Raw genomic sequence first — 18,418 nt, forward strand, 5'->3', positions numbered from 1 at the left:
TCGTGATAGAAAAGGAGTGAGAGACTAAGAGGACGGAGAGAATGTGGGTAACAGAGAGAGAGTGAGAAAAGGGGAGTGAGTGAGTTAGAGGACAGAGGGATTGAGAGAAGGAGTTACTGAAGTGGAGTAAGGGGAGTAAGGGAAGGGAAAAGAGTGAAGGAGCAAAGGATGGGAAGAGAGAGGAAGGGAAGTAAAGGAGAAGGTTTCAAAGAAGGTGAGTGTGGGAGTATGGCTGAGTTATAGGCAGTGAGTGTGACAGAAGAGGAGTGAGAGACTAAAGGGACGGAGAGAATGAGGCTAACAGAGTGAGAATGAGGGAAGGGGAGTGTAGAAGTAAGAGGACAGAGGGAGTAAGAGAAGCAGTTAGTAAATTAGAATAAGAAAGTAAGGGAAGAGAAAAGAGTGAAGGAGCAAAGGAAGGAAAGAGAGAGGAAGGAAAGTAAAGGAGAAGGTCTGAAAGAAGGTGAGTGTGGGAGGATGGCTGAATTATAGGCAGTGAGCGTGACAGAAGAGGAGTGAGAGACTAAGGGGACGGAGAGAATGAGGCTAACAGAGAGAGAATGAGGGAAGGGGAGTGTGGAAGTAAGAGGACAGAGGGAGAAAGAGAAGGGATTAGTGAAGTGGAGTAAAGAGAGTAAGGGAAGGGAAAACAGTGAAGGAGTAAATGAAGGGAAGTGAGAGGAAGGAAAGTAAAGGAGAGTATGGCTCAGTTATAGGGAGTGAGCGTGACAGAAGAGGATTGAGAGACTAAAAGGATGGAGAGAATGGCGGTAACAGAGAGAGAGTGAGAGAAGGGGAGTGTAGAAGTAAGAGTACACAGGGAGTAAGAGAAGGAATTAGTGAAGTGGAGTAAGGAGAGAAAGGGAAGGGAAAACAGTGAAGGAGTGAAGGAAGGGAAGAGAGAGGAAGAAAAGTAAAGGAGAAGGTCTGAAAGAAGGTGAGTGTGGGAGTATGGCTCAGTTATAGGGAGTGAGTGTGATAGAAGAGGAGTGAGAGACTAAGAGGACGGAGAGAATGGGGGTAAATTACAACAACACATCTTGAAAATGAAAATGTCATGGATATTGAAGATGACTTAAAAGATTTTTTGAATCAATCTCTAGATGAAGAATTAATTGAATGTTTGGATGAAATAGAATGCCAACAAACATTAATGAACAATTTTTATGAGGAGATTAAATATATAAATGAAGATGAAATACCAGATGAGGACATGCTACAAGTTCTATTAAATTATGAGAAATCTGAACAATAAATTATTAATTACAAATTCAAAATTAGTTGACATATTATTCATTTCTATTTCTAATTTATGAGGTAAAATCGAAGTGATTGTAGTATAATGAAATACTTATAGTATAGAGTGCACAATTTTTATGTTACATAGTAAATTTACTCATATTTACTGCCCTTCTCCCACTGTATTTTTACCAATGTATATTTAATATCTCTTCTTCATCTCCTGCCTCCTTTCTCTCACTATCTGTCTCTGATACACCCTATCGCCACCATTTTGTGTAGTTTCAGAAAAGAGTGAAATGTAATTCTTCAAAACTTGAAAAGAGAGCAGGGTAGAGTGCCCCTCACCCCAATTCTTTTTTAAAACAATTTTCTTTCACTGTTTTCCCCTTGGTGCGCTCAGGGTGCGCGTACCGGAGAGCGCACCTGGGAACGCACCTAGCGCTGACCCCGCGAAAATTAAAAAACAAAAGAAAAGTTTTTTTGCCTTTCAGGGTCCTTCTAGGCCCCCCTCAGAAAACCTAGTGGGTCAGGGGGTGTCTACTCTGCCCCCTTTTAATTATTTCCCCCTTTCTTTTTCACCTCTTGTGTCTCGATTCTACCGAGACACAAGATGGCGGACTCTCCTGACTGTTTAGAATGTTGACAGACACCCGACAGCCAATCAGCTTTCCGCTCGCGCAGTCCCGTAGCGTGTCGGGTGCGCTCCCCGGTACGCGTACCGGTGAGCGCTCGGAGCGCGCCTATAGATATATATGTGTTTTTTAAGTTAATTTAAAAAAAAACACTGGAGCAATTTCCACCAAATATAGCAAAGGCACATCTGCGTACCAGTCCCTACAATTTTGCCAAGTTTTGCGTAATTCCATTCAGCGGTTCGGGCTGTAGACTTGTCAGACCGTCCTATGGAAATTAACATGGGGAAAACACGTTTTGGGACCCCCTTTTTTCTCAGCCCCCACTTCACGAATCCCCCCGAAACTTCCAGGGAAGGAGCGCAGCGGAGCTGGCCAAAATTTGGAAAATTACACACAAATTCCTCAGCCGGCGCCAGAGTTATTCCCAATAGAATGTTGCGGACTTCCTATGGTAGCTAGGTCCTAACTATAACTACCTACTGGCGACCGCCAGTAGGTAATATATGTTGCCCTTCTACCCAGCTGAAAATGCAATAAAGAAACCTGTAATTCATCTTGGTGGTCCGTCTCCTGCTTGCTTCGCCGATCCGAGTAGGGATTGGAGGTGGTGTTTGGAGTTTTCGTGCATATATATATATATATATATATATATATATATATATATATATATATATATACAACTACCTACCGGCGGAAAATATATATATATATATATATATATATATATATATATATATATTACCTACTGGCGGTAGGTATATATAGTTAGGATTTTTTCTCTATGGGTTTTTTGAAAATTCTATGTCTAATAACTTTGGCGTTTGTGGACGGAATTGGCTGAAATTTTCAGGAAAATGGCACATTTTGTTTCTGAGCAGCCCTTGAAAATTTGGGGGGGGGTTCGTCCAGTGGGGGCCGAGAAAAAAGGGGGGTCCCAAAACGTGTTTTTAACATTGAGTTTTCCATAGGGCGGTTGGCCTCACTTTTAGCCCGAACGGCTGAATGGATTTGCACGAAACTTGGCAAAATTGTAGGGACTGGTAGCCCGATGTGCCTTTTGTAGGTCTCAATATATGTGCTCCAGTGGATTTTGAGAAATTAACGTTTAAAAAAAGATATATATCTGTAACAGCGGACCGGGCAGCGCTCTGGTTCGCGGACTTTTCGCGCAACGGAGCTTTGTGAAGCGAAGCTGATTGGTTCTCCGGCGTCTGTCAACATTCCAAACAGTCCGTAGCGGCCGCCATCTTGTCTCTCGGTAGGATCGAGAGACAAGAGGAGGTCAAAACAAAGGGGGAAATAACTATAAGGGGGCATAGTAGATCCTCGCTGACCCCCTAGGTTTGATGTGGAGGTTTTAAAAGGGCCCCGCGGGGCAAAAAAAAATAATAATAATAATAATTGAACGGCTGAATGGATTTGCACGAAACTTGGCAAAATATTAGGGACTGGTAGCCCGATGTGCCTTTGCTAGGTCTCAATATATGTGCTCCAGTGGATTTTGAGAAATTAACGTTCAAAAAAAGATATATATCAGTAACAGCGCTCCGCTTCGCGTAACGGAGGTTTGCGAAGCTGATTGGTCATTCTGTCACTGGGCTATAGTTGGGCTACATCTGGCTGATATTTGGGCTACATTTGTTTTTTTGTGTGTCTGGCGGCCATCTTTGGGCTACATTGGGCTACATTGGGCTTCATTGGGCTACATTCGGCTAATTAGCAAATAGCTCATCGCAAACTAGGAATGGTAAAGAATCGCTATTTATTCCTTAAAGTTCGCTATTTAGGAAATGCAAAAAACTTTGATGATATATATGGCGGTTCATCTCTAACAAGATAAGAAGCATAGGGATACATTTATGATGACTGGCGCATCACCAGGGATGTGTTAGTCATTCTGTGCCGCTGTTCCGTCACCTATGGTGTGCTGCATTTACAATGCGGCGCATCATGGGGCAAAAACAGCACAGATGCGTGATGTATCTGTGCCGTAAAGGTGGCGCATTGCTGGAGTTGTATCGCAAGTGTGATGAAGCTCCAGCAAGGGTCGGGGGTGCCCCTGTCGCAGGGTTTCTGTTCTCACACAGAACTGTGGACAGAGGATTGGAACCTCGCCGAATTAGGGTGTCCCAAAACTCACGTTAGTAATCAAAAACTCCTTAGCAAGCTAGGTACAGTGTCACATTGGATATAACAAACTCTCAATGTTTAGACAATCCAGAATATGAACTTATAGTACCTCAGGATACGTGGAACTCATGAACAGTCGGTCGTTATAGATTTCTTAGAAACCAGAACATGGAGTTAAGAAGAACAGATGTGTATTTGAAATGTTTATTTACTAATGCCGTCTTCTCAGGCGTAGTACCTTAGATAATAAAAGTACACATATTATCAGTAGCAAAATTACCAGCATAGTTACTAGTACATAAAAAGTGAATGGTGATAGTATGTTAACATGCTGTAAATGAATAAGAGTTAGCAACACTTATAAGCAGCCGCGGGCCGTGGAGGGAGTTACGGTGAGGCAGGGAGGCGGGGAGGGGGAGAAGCAGGGTGGAGAATACAAGTACACATATTATCAGTAGCAAAATTACCAGCATAGTTACTAGTACATAAAAAGCGAATGGTGACAGTATGTTAACATGCTGTAAATGAATAAGAGTTAGCAACACTTATAAGCAGCCGCGGGCCGTGGAGGGAGTTACGGTGGGGCAGGGAGGCGGGGAGGGGGAGGGGCAAGGTAGAGAGGGCTCCACCCTGCTTCTCCCCCTCCCTGCCTCCCTGCCCCATCGTAACTCCCTCCACGGCCCGCGGCTGCTTATATCTCACCCTCCCTAATACACATATTATATTATTTGCTAAGAAGGTCTCTTTGTGTTGGTTTAGGGCGTGCCCATACTTTAGTGTCTTAGATTGGAAGGAATCACATCAGCATACACCAGCTCTCTCTTCATGTGAACCGCATCAACTGTTGTGTATGTGTGTTCGGCAAAGCAATATAAAACCCGCCTCATGCCCAGAATTGGCAGAAGTTGCACTTATGTTATGAGTATGAAGTCGTGGAGATCAGACCTCATAACAATTCTGTATCGTGTTGTTCTTGAAACTTTAGCACTCGCTGTACAGATATAGTTTAACAAGTAAAGCAGATAGTAGACCAATAACATATTATTCTCATGTAAACCACGATGAACTACTAGGTGGAAAGCTAAAGCAACAACTAAGTGTCGTGTGCAGAAGTTGCAAAAAAGGAAAAATGGCGTTTAAACCGGTAATGAGCCCATGCTAACTTAACACGGTGTAAAGATATCCAGGACCTAGATGACACCTCCTCATGATCCGGAAACGAACTGAATAAGATAATAGAAGTGCCATCTCATGAGAGCAGATTGCAAGTTTATATGTGGACGGTCCGCAAGGTAAAGCATTAAAAACTAGGAAAATTTAATGCTAAAGAAAAATAAAACAGCCAAGTACTTTATCGAGTCTTAAGCCAATAGGCAAGGTAAATAATAAAAACTTGACAAATAAGTCAATGAATTGTCAATGAAATGCTAGTACTCAGCATATCAAACATGAAAAAGGTCTATGACATAACTGTGTATGCAAAATAAGCTGCAACAGCCTCCAATAGGAAGTCACCGTCTTCATCCGAAAACAGTTCAGCCATCCAATTTAAAAGCGGAAAAGAACATACGTGCTCTCCCAGCACCGGATCCTCTATCACCATCAGAGGACAGCTCGGTGGGTTTTCAAGAAAGCTCTCTTCCAAGAAAGACTGTGCTGCCGCCAGTAAATTCCAGGGACCAAGTAGTCCATGCATCAATGCCACAGCCATAATCCTTTCGCCAGGACAAACCAACTCGTGAGTAATGATAGGAGTCATCAGCTGATTAAAGTCGACGTCAGGAGAAACCGGCCCGCAGAGACACAAATCAATGGCCCAATCGAAATCACAGGTCAGGCAGTGAAATACAGGCTGGACACAGGTGAAGTAGGAGAACCGAAAAGATAATCCATATGCCGTGCTTAATATCGCCAACGGCATTGTGCCATAATATTCTAGCATGCGATTGCGGAACAGTGTCAGCAGCTGCAGGGTCGGAGGTTGCATAGGAGGGACATCCATATTTAAAAATGTAAAAAAGCACAAGAGCGTCCGCTGGTAATGCAAGTAAAAATGCCAATCCACGAACCAGAGTGCAGAAAATACAATGAAAGGAAGCAGGGATGACTCCAAAGATTTTCTCAAATGAAGTCACGAGACCACTGGTAACAACTTTAAAAAAGTGCACCAGGGACTTTGTGGAGGATGCGTTAAAGATAGTCGGAAACATGTTGCTGAAATTGAAAGGCAAATGTTAATTGAAAAAGGTTTTGCACCTCTGTATGGGTGTTCGCTATGTGAAGTACGAAAGTTTCACGGGCCGAACTCAAGGCCACCTCTCTCTGAGACAAAAGAGCTCTTATTCTTGCCATGCCGTTGAAACGTGTCTCAAGGTTGGTATTTGTGGCCAGATTGAAAACTCCCTATGTTCATGTGTGGGAGGAAATAGAACATTTCTGCAGCAAATAACCCGTTCACTTACTGTTACGATAAAAGGAATACTTTTAATTAACTCAGAACAATCTTCATTATTGAGCATCAAATAACTACCATTTTCCAACAACTTGAACGTGGGGATGATAGCAGGAACTGGCGTGCCTTGCAACACGCAAGCCATATTTGGTCGGTGTTTGTTGCATGAACCGTGTAACTGTATGTGCCTACACATTAGTGAATGATCTGGCGTCTCAGTGCATTCCTCTCCATTCAGATAAACTTCTTGATCATCTTTGAAACATCTGTATGTGTATGGAAGCGACCAGACCTCATGAAGAAAAGCACTACCTAAAGGTTCATAACGACCTATTGGTATATATTTCATACAATTTGAAAACTTATATAAAGCAAAAGGCAGCGTTATTAAACCGTGGATAAGGCATGTTGCCAAAAAACCCGCAATCCTCTGCTGATGATGTCACTGAGCATGTCATGAATGATGTAATATGTGACATCATCAGCAGTGGATTACGGGTAATGGTATCTCTAGTTTACTCCCTTATAGCTGTCTTTCTTTTAACATAAGTGTCTGTTTCCTTCCCTTATACTTACTGTTTTTGGGTCGCTTCCGGTTCGCGTACCCGCGAGCGAACTGGGAAGCGAACTAAGAGAAATAGAGGTTGGCACAGTTCCAAATATTGTACCAATTTTTTAATAACGGGGAGGTAGTTCTGAAAAGAACTTTTTTTTTTATTTTTCTGAACATTTTTTTACTGTTTTTGAATTTTTCGGAACAGTTTTATATTTTTTTGGGTTTTTCTTGGAGGGGGCAATGAAAACGATTCATTGTAAAGGGCTCAACAGGAGCAACAAAACAAAAAAAAGAAGTATTTATTATTTTGGGCGTTTCGGACAAACTTGCATATGATAGTCAATAGCTCTGTTGATCAGAGTGATGCTTTTTTCTCCGTAGGAAATGAATCCATCGCAAAATGCGCAGATGTGTTTTACATCACCAAATCTCATTTGTATATTTGGCACCATCTCCCTGCTCTCTGGTCCCGTTACTTCCGGTACAACAGATCTTCTGGCCATAATAGGGAGATTATCTAGGTCGTTCCGAAACTGTGCAGCACTGTAGTTGTTAGGATGCCACCTAGTCATATGGCGATGCATTGTGTAGTTTCTGAAACTGTATTTTTTGTCGGTCCCTCTGGACAGTCTATCTTGACATATAAGGCAAGTTACGTATCTTGCATTTACTTTTTTCTGACCTTTGGGAATTTTAAAAAATTGCCAAATGAAGTTTTCTTTCCGGTGAGACGTCCTGGGCTGCTCAGGCAAAAACTGCCTCTCTTCGTGCTCGTCCTCCTGTTCCTCTTCTTCTTCTTCTTGTTGAATTACAACTTGAGCAGGTGGTCCACTCTTCCTTGGATGTGGTGGAGGTGGTGGGGAAGCACCAGCTGAAGCTACTAAAGAAGCCATTGCTCAGTGATCACAAAGGGTCTTTCTCTCACAATGATGAAAGTCAGAGTGAGGAAAGAAGGAGGGATTTTCATCATTTGGGAAAAACAAGAGTTCTCAACCAATCAAAAGTGTTCATTTTAGATTATATGACCTAGTCTTACATCATTAGGAAACCAAAAGTGAAATGAACCAATGAAAAGTGTTATTACCAAGTCACATGACTTGCTGTGTTTACGTTAAGCGCTTTGCAGGGCCTCCCGGTTTGCTTCCAGAAACCTGCGCTTTGCGACTCGCTTCGCGTACCAGTTCGCTAACGTAGCACGTCATATGACGTATCACGCGACAACGTGAAACGTCATGCGGACGGGAGGCGTCACGATGTTGTTTTCTAACGCGGCACTTGCGGTAAAGAAACGTTTACCGGCTCGCGGTCTATTTCGCGGCATCAAGGTCAGCTAACGGGAAGCTTCCCGATTCGCGAAGCGGGAACGAAGAAAAAAAAATATTTAAAAAAAAAATTATTCATAAACATATAAAATATATTTTTGGATTTAAAGAAGAATACATTTTACAGCTACAGATATTAGCTGTTAAAAAACCAATGAAATTCACAGAAAAAACCATAGGTTATAGACCATATATAGTTAGGAATTAGCATTTACAAAACCTTGAAAATTCACTGAAAAAACCATAGGTTATAGACCATATATAGTTAGGAATTAGCATTTAGAAAACCTTATTTTACTCACACAAAACCATTGAAATTCCATATATAGTTAGTTGCACTAACTATATATCGCGCACCCGCAATCCACTGCTGATGATGTCACATATTACATCATTCATGACATGGTCAGTGACATCACTGATGACATCACTGATGACATCTCAAATGACATCACTGATGACAACATCCAGTGACTGTATGTTTCTGTAAAGTTAAAATATGTCTTAGATATTGAAGAATGAGTGGATGTATAAGTGTCTGGATGAAGGATTTAGTAGGTGCGTGACTGACTGTATGAGTGAGTGATTAAATGTGTCTCACTGAATGCATGGGTTAGTGACTAAACTGTCTTAATTTGTGCATCATTATGTCTGTTGTGATGTAAACTGCTGCATGTGTTGATCATTAGCTATACGAGAGGCTATATGTGTTATTAATTGGTTGCCCAAGTATTTCTATGGGAGATTGAGTTTGTGTGGGGGTGGCTGGAAGGTGTGTGACTCTGTGCATAGATGTGTGAGCAGTTTATTCACTAGGTGTATGAGTTCAAGAGTGCATGTGGAAACAGCTACATGGGCAGTTGACTGTGTGCATGAGTGTATTGATGAGTGAATGGATATCTCAATGCTACATGTCATAGTAAGTACATATGTAAAACACAGTACATGTGAGAGTTGGCATATATAAATAACTGTGCATGAGAGCCACTGAGTGAGTGGTTGTATCGATCATTGTGAACTTGTATCAGGGATTGTATAAGAGAGTAAATATGTGTTAGTATATGTTTCAATAAGTAAGGTGTGTATAACTGTATAGTTGAAGAAATGGAGGTGAGATTGTTTCTTTGCATGACTGACTGGGTGTGTGAGTAACTCCATGGATGAGTGGCAGTGTGTGAGTGTCTGTATACACTTAGTGTATCTAAGGTTATATTAGAGTCTGAAGAGGTTTATCGTATTAGCACAAGAATGAATCCAAATGAGACGTCATCAGTGATGTCATCAGTGATGTCATTTGAGATGTCATCAGTGATGTCATCAGTGATGTCACTGACCATGTCATGAATGATGTAATATGTGACATCATCAGCAGTGGATTGCGGGTGCGCGATATATAGTTAGTGCAACTAACTATATATGGAATTTCAATGGTTTTGTGTGAGTAAAATAAGGTTTTCTAAATGCTAATTCCTAACTATATATGGTCTATAACCTATGGTTTTTTCAGTGAATTTTCAAGGTTTTGTAAATGCTAATTCCTAACTATATATGGTCTATAACCTATGGTTTTTTCTGTGAATATATATATATATATAATTTTCAAAAATCCCATAGAGAAAAAATCCTAACTATATATACCTACTGGCGACCGCCAGTAGGTAATATATATATATATATATATATACATGGGTCCCAAAACGTGTTTTCTTCATGTTAATTTTGTTGGAGCTACAGCCCAAACTGCTGAACGCAATTACTCTAAATTTTGCAGAATGGTAGCTCTCGGACCAGAATGCACTCTTTGCTTTAAATGGTGTAAATCCGTTCAGTATTTACTGAAAAATTCATATATAAAAAAATATTAGTATCTGGTGAATGCGGTAGATTCGCACACCCTCCTGAACATGAGCTTGACTCTGATTGGCTGCCAACACTTCAAAGCAGGAAGTGTGGGCAGCCATCTTGTGACTTGTTTTAACCGAGCCACAAGATACAATATCTAACAAGTATTAAAATCAGGAAAAAGGGGGCAGGGTAGAAACACCCTGTTTCCTAGGCCTGCTCAGGGCGTCCCACAGGGACTCTGAGGGCCCAAATAAGCATCTTTTTAAAAACAAATTGGGGAGGGATTCACGCAGAGTGTGCGAATGCCATCTATTAAAAAAAAAATGAAGTGCAGTCTCCTGCGCTTAGTTTAATTAAGCCCCCGGTGGGCCAGGTTCCAGGGGCGTTACAAAATTGTGATGCAGGGGTCCTACGGGGACCCTCAGCCATGGGGACCGCCAACTCACTGGGGCTTAAATTCTTTAAATTAAGTGTGGGAGGTGCTCCTGGAGCCCTCCTTGGCCCTAGGGACCGCTATCCCCTCAAGGCCGGCCCCAGCAATGTCCCGGGGTGCCCACCCCCGGGAACCTTGCAGTTTGCTATGGCAGGGAGGGAGCACTGCTCATGCCCTGCCACAGCAAACTTCTGCTTCACTTCATGAAAGCGTTGTTTACATAAAGCGAAGCAGAATTGTTTCGGGCAAAGGGAGCCGCATATCAGCAGCTCCCTTTGCCCAAAAGCAATGCTGGATCCTGCAGGAGGCGAGGATCTGGCAGAGACCGTGGGGGCAATGGGGTTCCTCTCGCGGTCCCCAACCAGAGGCCAAACCCGAGGGGATGGGGTCCCAGGGGCCAAAAACAGCTTGGGAGGGGGGCCACTTGGCACCCCTTCCTTTAAAAGAAAATATTTTGGAAACGTAAGTCCGGCTCCGGGGGATGCGGTCCCTGGGGCCAAAATTGGCCTCAGGAAGGGGGCCACATGGCCCGTCTCAAAATTTAAAGAAAAAGAAAGGCTGGGCAGGCCCTGGGGATGGGATCCCTGGAGCCAAAAGTGCCCAAGGGAAAGAGGGCTACGCGCCCCCCTTCCATAAATATTATTTTTGCTGGACCCTGGGGAATGGGGTCCCTGGGGTCAAAGTCCACCTGGGGAGGGGGGCTCCATGGCCCCCTCCCCTTTAAAAAACAAACAATGGCCTTGCCCCGGGAAATGTGGTCCCTGGGGCCCCAGGGCCGTAATCGGCCTCAAGAGGGGGGCATGTGCCCCCTCCCTTTTCAGTTATTTTTATTTTAAAAAGAAATAACTCAAGCCCTGGGTGATGGGGTCCCTCGGGGCCAACAGGGTCAAGGTAAGGCAGGGCACACAACCTCTCTTGCTAAAATTAAAAAAAAAATCAAATAAATCGGCAACTCACTGGAGGACTTGTACCACTCTGCAAGTGCGCCTCCTGGTATGCTCTGGGTTGGGGGATTAGGTCCCCTTTGATCCTAAGGGTCCTTAGGGGCCAACTAGGCCACCAGGCACCTCAGTAAGCCCCGCACATTGACATTGCTGCGAGGTGGTAGGAAGTCACGCCACCTTTTACAACACTTTGCAAACTCGCCTCTGGGCGCACTGCTGATGGTGTGATGAGGTCCCCTTGGGTCCTGAGGACCTTAGAACTAAAGTGGACTTCATCCCCAAGCAGCAGGGCACCAGGAGGCGCGTTTGCAGAGTGTTGTAAAAAGGGGGCGTGGCCTCTGACCATTCTCAGCAATCCAGCTGTGTGGAGCCTACTAGAGGTAACAAGAGGGCTAGTTGGCTCCCAGGAACCCTTAGGAAGGTAGGAAGGCGACTTCATCCCTCAACCAAGAGCATGCCAGGAGGTGCGTTTGCAGAGTGATGGAGAAAGGGGGCATAGCCTGTGTCCACCTCTCAGCAATCCCACTGTGTGAGGCTTATTGGAGGTAACAGGTAGGCTAGTTGTCCCCTAAGGATCCCCAGCAGTGAAGGGGACTTTAATCCCCATCCAATAGTGTGCAGGGAGCGATTTCGCAGAGTGGTTGACAAAGGGGGCGTGGCCTGCTATGAGAACTTAGCAATACTGCTGTGTTGGACTTACTGGAGGTAATGGAAGGGGTAGTTGGTCCCCAAGGATATCCTTGGGGCCAACTACCCTTCCTGTTAGCGCCAGTAAGTCCCTCAGAGTGGGATTGCTAAGAGGTCTTCGGAGGCCACAGCCTCTTTCCCCACCACTTTGCAAATGTGCCTCCTGGCACACTCCTTGTTGGGGGATGAAGTCCACTTTACTCCTGCGGGACTTTGGGGACCAAGAAGCCCTTCTGGTACCTCCTGTAAGTGGTATGCAGTTTAATTCCTGCGCGCTGGTTGAAGGCCCAGCCGCCTTTGTCCACCACTCTGCATAGATGACTACTAGTTAAAGAAGCATTTGCAATGTAATAGGTCTTGAATTTGCGAAAGTTAGCGCTATTGGCGTTGTAAATGTAACCGTTTTTTACTAATATTTTTCTGAGTGGAGGGGATGTACGTTGTATGTAGTGGAATTATGTGGTATTTTGTGCAGTGATATTTTGTGGATAGAAAGTATGTGGTATTTAGTGTATAGGAATTATGTAGAGTGGGATTATGTGTTATGGAGAGGAATTATTTGATATGGTAGTCTGTGCTGTGTATTGGTAACCTCAGGTGTAGTCTTCCTCGTTTCCATAGAAGCTAAACTATAAACTCAATGAGACACAAAAAAGAAGGAACCACTGAGGAGCACTTCTGGACCTAGTCGTAGGTATGAGCAGGGCCAGTGAAATTATGCGACTGTTCAGCTGCACCAATTTTTGCATAATTAGACAATTTACGCATTGGCCACATAATCCATCATCTGCTGCATAATCTGCAGATTTGAACAAAAAAACATTGTCTCTAGCTCAAAATGCTCGAACGTTACCAAAAATGATGCAACAAGTGTTACAGCGTGGTGGAAGGCCCTTTGCAAACTTGGAATGGTCACCTGTTACTTATTGCTAAATGTGGGTGTTACATTGGTACTAATGGTGCACAAACCATTAAAGAAGCTGGGGGTAGGTAGCAGGACAAATTAGGAGGCAGCCGTCAAATGGCGGTCAGGCCAACACTCGGGAACTTTAACCACAGGATGTGGAGCAGGCAATACTCGGTCACTCTAAAGGTATCTATAAGGGACTTTACGGCAACAGCCCAGTTCTTCAAATCACAGGAGGTGGGCACACAGTCTCTTGACCACCTTCCAATAGCTTCTTGGAAGTGTTCTTTCAGCCTAGTCAGTCACTCTCACCACCCTGACAAAACTACCTGGGACACAATGTCGTCAGGGGCTAGGTAGAGAGAGGGCAGTTGGTCCGCTGTACTGGGAACCCAAAAGGAACAATCAATGGAGTATGGGGGTATGGGGCATGGAACATGGGGGCCTCTCGGAAGAAGGAGGTACCCTGCCAGACACACGTTGTTCAGAGTCTAACACAGGCAATCCTGGCAGAATATCTGGTGCGTGGTGATATGAGCTGCCCCAGACAGTTCCCGGTCACACACGGTGAAGAGTCACAAACTCAGTAGCTGCCTGGAAGTGAGGTCCAAAGTGTGGTGTGCATTGCTCCATGTCACACCAGACAGTTCAAATCACACGCAATGAAAAGTTGTCAATTCAGTACCTCCCTGGAAGTGAGGCACCACATCCAGTGCACTTTGGTATGACAGTACCGCTCACACTAAATGAAGAGTCACAAACGTCCGTACCTCCCTGAAAATGAGGCATAAAGCCAGTTCCACCTGGTTACGGGGCACCCAAGGAAATTCCAATCACACACACAGGCGCAAGTAAAGCAATGCTGCACAAGGTAGAATGAGGCACTACTATAGACATGCCCTCATCTCCGTCGCAACCTGTGAATAGGACAATGAATGTAATGAGCATGCAGACGGTGTGTCGCACGAGAGAGATGCAGCATGATTGAGGAAGCAGGCCACGCTGGATCTCGCAACCAGTGATTCCGCTCAGCACCAACAAAACGTTTATGCCTGTTGAGGTCCCCTTGATGCAGGGGCCCCTATTTTTAGATGCGGTCAGAACTTTTGGGGCATTGCACAAAGCGGTCTGGTCTCCAGGCACATTTCTTGGTTCCAAGCTCATGCCTCAATACCAGTTGGGAATCCATCAGACAATATGGGCACTTAAGTGGGCACCGCTCTCCAGGTATCACAGGTAAATGGTGTGGGTCCCTTGCAGGAGGTCTTTGATGTCCCTGAGACTTCCACAAGAGAACAGGGAACACACTTAGGGATGCCAAACAGCAGCAGGTAGTCAGCCTAGGCTAGCCACTATTCAGGAAAGGCACATGGTCCCTTTCAATGTCAGTAATCCTCCTTCGACACAACAGATTCCTCTGGCAGTGTGCACCACACAGATCCAGGTTCTTTGATCCCATGTCTCCACAAGTGTATCTCTACCCTGCTGAAATATGGCACCAGTCGTTATACTTCAGTGTGCTTTTGAAGTCGGGGTGGTTCAGAGGGTTTCCCTTTAAACTATAGATGCCCCCCCTAAATTCCAGTCCTGTTTGCCATGAGACAGTGAAATGCAGATCTCATCCTTAAGTGGGATCATGCACTGGCTCCCAGAGGCCAAGTGTCAAAACCTCTCCCTCTAATCTATCCACTTAGGGAACAGTCCAGCCCGAACTGCCAAGCCATGTCTTCCTTGGACCGGAAACAAGCATCCTGGGACTGGTTTCGAATTCATAATCCTCCTCAGCCAGGCTATCTTGAATCCAGTGGTAGAGTGAGCAAGGGACCCACGTCTGGACATACCCTGCCAACTTGGGGGAAACAAAGCGATACCAAAGTGGATGATGGACGGAGCGTTAACCAGGGAAAACATGGCTTGGCAGTTCGGGATGGACTGTTCCCATGAGGCACAGGGTCAGACTGATTTGCATATGGTCATGTCTGAACTGGGGTGGTGGAGTGAGCTAAAGAATGATGATGGATTAAACCCAGATCAGTTGACTGGGGGTGAGTGTTTGATTTGCACAAGCACTCCATCCATCTTCCCCTTTGGTATCGCTTCAGCACGGAAACGGCACTGGTGAAAGTCTTCGATAAGACTTTCCTTAAATGAAGGGCACTGAGCGATGCTGGTGCTGTTAGACCTTTCTGGAGCTTTCAACGCTATCTCCCATTCAGTCCTGATTTAAAGACTGGAGGAGATAGGTGTTTGGGGGAAGCCTTTAAGGTGGTTGAGAAATTTCTTGAGTGAGCGCTGCCTTGAGGTACAGCTAAGGTCCTTTTGCTCTCATACCATAGCCATAAACTGGGTACTGCTGCAAATGTCTCCTTTGAGGCCCACACTTTTCAACATATCTGACCCCATTGGTCCAAGTGATAAAGTAATTTGTGTTTGAGGTCATCTCTCATGCAGATGACACCCAAGTTGTCCTCTCAATGGGACCTAATCTGGACCCTACCAAATAAAGATTCTGTAATTGTATGGATAAGATTGCCTCTTGGATGCAGTCCTGCTAAACACTAGCAAAACTGAGCTTGTGCAGTTTGGAAAAGCTCACTTTGTGTGGTCAGAGAACTGGTGGCCGCATAGTTTGGACCCGGCTCCTACCCCTAGAGTGTCAGTAAGTTATTTTGGAATTCTGGTTGATGAAAACCTCTCTATGAGGAAACATGTGAATGCCATTGTGGGAAAATGTTTTGGAATCATGCTTCTCCTCAGGAAGGTCTTCTGGTGGCTATTGTTGCAGGCTAGGAAATGCGTAGTCCAGGCCCTCATAATTAGTCCAGAAAAACAATTGAGGAAGTGTAGAGGCAGTGGTGATAGAATCACCCTCCTAAATTGTATACATAACCAATGAGATTCTATCAATATGAAAGGGGTGAGTAATTTATTAGTTTTTCAATTTTTCAATTTTTGGTGATGGTACTATATCTAAAGGTGGTGAGAACGGCTCTCTTTGCAAATGGCAAAGGGGGAGCACTATGTGTTTTTAAAATACCCCTCACACACTAAGAATCCCTTAGTGTGATGCTTCATCATAGGGGTCTTCCCGTCCCTCTACGGGTCGGGGCGTGCTGCCACCTAAGAGCTACGCGGGAGCACATTCGTTTTTTGACGATAGGCTATGTGTGATGTGTGGACAGTGAAAAGTGATTAGGATAAAGTGTAGGGACCTATATAAGTGAAAAATAGTAAAAATTAAAAATTCTCTGGCTGGTAGAAAAAAATGTATTTATTGACTTCTCCGGCTGAGAACATTAGAAGGGTTTTTTTAAAGTAGGCCGAATTACGTTATCTACTTGGTCGACATGATATGTTTCGTAAGCAGTCCCCTCCTGCTTACTCCTCAGGACCTTTATTGGTCCCTACTAACAGTACTCAATTCTAGTAAAATGTAGTATGCCTAAAGTCCTAAAACCTAGTAGCAAAAATCGGCTACTTGGTTTTGCTTCTGGGCTTGAGTAGGCCCTCTATGAAGCATGAAAAATAGGTGACCTATTGTTGTCTAGTTATTTCAAATATAGCGTGCCCCATGAGCCTGCATCTTAGGGTTTTTCAAGCGATATAGTGACCACTGGCAATAGTCTGCCTCAATCCTACCCCTCAGCAGCTCTGTGGGATCAGGTCCCTACACTTTATCCTATTCACTTTTCACTGTCCACACATCACATATAACCTATCGTCAAAAAACAAATGTGCTCCCGCGTAGCTCATAGGTCGCCGTACGCCCCGCCCCGTAGAGGGACGGGAAGACCCCTATGATGAAGCATGACACTAAGGGATTCTTAGTGTGTGAGGGGTATTTTAAAAACACATAGTGCTCCCCCTTTGCCATTTGCAAAGAGAGCCGTTCTCACCACCTTTAGATATAGTACCATCACCAAAGATTGAAAAATTGAAAAACGAATAAATTATTTTCCCCTTTCATATTGATAGCTCCTCATAATTAGTCGCCTTATTTATGGGAATGCTTTAATTGTTGCCATGAACGAAGGACTGTTTTCCAAACACGAGGTGGTTAAAAACCCTGCAGCACGGTTAATTAGTCATCCTACGCCTCGCTCGCCCTCAGTACCCATTCTCAGAACCCTTTCCATGGCTGCCTTTAAAAAAATAGGCCGGGTTCAAACTCTACTGCTTTGTCCATTAAGCTTTGTATGGAAGTGGGCCGTACTATCTGTAGGATAAACTGGCACTGTTAAGATCGAGTGGGAAATTCTTACTATGTCCCTGGTGTATTCGTATCACCAGGTATGGTGGGCGCTCATTCCCACATTTAGCCCCCAGCACTGGAATCCGCTTCCTCTGCAATTGCGCCCATGCACTGATTTTAAACAATTAAAAAAATCTCTAAAGACCTGGCTGTTTTAGTTTTTAGTATTTTGGCACTCTTCTAGTCGGGGATTATACAACTTTGGAGTTGCTATAGCGCAGAGAGACCCCTGTTGGGGTGATATGTGCACCCATACAAACCTAAGCACAAGTGCCAGTGCGTCCCCACTGCCCTGCATTAGCAGGCGTATTACATGTTCGATAGGCCAATCAGGTGGGTCACACACTCAGTGCCTCGTCCCACTTTTAACATCCGGTATATGGTGTACCGTTTTTTCAGGGCACTTATAGGTACAGCACCTAAACCAATTATGTGAGTGCCCCTCTTGGCATGTGTAGGAGGGGCATGTGCATTTTTCCACTGCAGTTCAGTGGGTAAGCGCCCAGAGTCCGGAGGCCATGCACAGAGAATCAGCAAAAACCAGGACGAAAAAGCAAAACGTTTTAGGAAAATACTCTAAGAAGGGCCATTTCAAACTGGTTTGGTTCCACATACACCAAGCTGTGGTGGGGAAGGGGCTTCAGGGTGTCTCTTGGCTTCTGTAAAATAAACTAACACATTTAATAAACCTTGGCATTTTGAGAATTGGGTGAGATTACACAAATGTAACAACTTTTTCACACAGCCCTAATTAAGGACAGTTAAATGGTGTCCATGAAGTCCAATATTGTGGTTTGTTCCTTGATCTTCTCTTTTTGGAACGCAGTAATGTTAGTGGCTAAGGAAAGCAGAGAAGTCCCAAGCTGCACAAGGTGGGATTGCTTACTTGATGTGCTATAGTGATTTTCGAAGGTGGGACTAGCTATATCTTCTCAAAGCGACAATCTTTGGCAGGAATGAAGGGATGTCCTAAGCTTCCAGGGACTGTGACATAGTGCTGATGTGGGTTTTTT

The 18,418-nt window shown here is 44.3% G+C and overlaps 1 protein-coding gene across 1 annotated transcript in view; it reads left to right on the forward strand.

The window, feature by feature from the left end:
• LOC144771874 (cilium assembly protein DZIP1-like) overlaps positions 1-18,418 on the forward strand; it is a 1,571,028-nt gene that overhangs the window by 689,387 nt on the left and 863,223 nt on the right. The gene's annotated exons all lie outside the window — the stretch shown is intronic.

Source organism: Lissotriton helveticus, chromosome 8 (genome assembly GCF_964261635.1).
Source record: "Lissotriton helveticus chromosome 8, aLisHel1.1, whole genome shotgun sequence".
NCBI classification, from domain to species: domain Eukaryota; kingdom Metazoa; phylum Chordata; class Amphibia; order Caudata; family Salamandridae; genus Lissotriton; species Lissotriton helveticus.